A 1594-nucleotide genomic window follows, 5' to 3' on the forward strand; every position below is an offset into this window, starting at 1 on the left:
AGAAATATCCCTTCTATCCCAATTTTCTTAAGTGTTCTGATCATGAAGAGATGCTGGATATTATCAAAAGCTTTTTCTACATCAATTGATAAAATCAAATGGTCTTTGTTTTTTAATTTGTTTATGTGATGGATTGTATTTATAGATTTACGTATGTTGAACCATCCTTGAGATCCTGGGATAAAACCCACTTGTTCATGATGTATAATTTGTTTGATGTGTTGCTGGATTCTGTTTGTTAGGATCTTGTTGAATATTTTCATATCAATATTTATTAGTGATATTGGTCTATAATTTTCTTTTCTTGGGTATTTTCCTGGTTTGGGGATCAAGGTGATGTTTGCTTCATAGAATGTGTTCAGTACTATTCCATCTTTTTCTATATTTTGGAAAAGGTTGAGTAATACAGGTATTAGTTCCTCTTTGAAGGTTTGGTAGAATTCTGATGTGAAGCCATCTGGTCTCAGGCTTTTCTTTTTAGAAAGATTTTGTATAGTTGATGCTATCTCAGAAATTGATATAGGCCTGTTCAACATTTTCACTTCATTCTGGCTAAGTCTTGGGAAGTGGAGTGTTTCCAAGTATTGGATGAGTTCCTTCAGATTGTTGTATTTCTGGGAATAAAGTTTTTGGTAATATTCATTAAAGATTTTTTGAGTTTCTAAGGGGTCTATTATTATTTCATCTTTATCCTTTCTGATTGATGAAATTAGAGATTTTACTTCTTTTCTTGATTAGGTTTGCCAAAGGTTTATCTATTTTATTGAAAACCAACTTTTTGATTTATTGATCTGTTGTATAATCCTTTTGTTTTCAATTTCATTTAATTCTGATCTAATTTTGGTTATTTCTTGTCTTATGCTGAATTTGGGATTGGAATCTTCTTCCTTTTCCAGTTGCTTGAGATGTCCCATTAAGTTGTTAACTTCCTCTCTTTTTGTCCTCTTGAGGAAGGCTTGCAGTGCTATAAATTTCCCTCTTAGGACTGCCTTTGCAGTCTCCCAAAGGTTCTGATAGCTCGTGTTTTCACTATTATTTTGTTCCAAAAATTTGGAAATTTCCTTCTTGATGTCATCTCTGACCCATCTATCATTCAGCATAAGGTTATTTAGCTTCCATGTTTTTGTATGAGTCTGTAGATTCCTGTTGTTAGTGAGTTCAACTTTTATTCCACAATGGTCCGAGAAGATGCATGGAATAATTTCTATTCTTTTACATTTACTTAGGTTTGACTTATGACCTAAGATATGAATGATTTTGGAGTATGTTCTATGGACTGATGAAAAAAGTGTGTACTCAGTTTTGTTAGGGTGAAATGTTCTGTAGATGTCTGTTAAATCCAGAAGTTGAATAGTTAAATTTAAATCTAAAATTTCTTTGTGAAGCTTCTTGTTGAAGGGTCTATGCAACACTGCTAAAGGAGTATGAAAATCTCTGACTATGATGGAGGTGGAAGAAATCAAGTTGCTCATGCCTGTTAGAGTATCTCTTATATATTGATGTGCATTCTGGTTGGGTGCATAAATATTGATATTTGAGATCTCATCATACTGAGTATTACTCTTAACAAATATAAAATGGCCATCCTTGTCCT

This window comes from Otolemur garnettii, unplaced genomic scaffold (genome assembly GCF_000181295.1).
Source record: "Otolemur garnettii isolate 467f Iridium unplaced genomic scaffold, OtoGar3 scaffold00186, whole genome shotgun sequence".
NCBI lineage: Eukaryota > Metazoa > Chordata > Mammalia > Primates > Galagidae > Otolemur > Otolemur garnettii.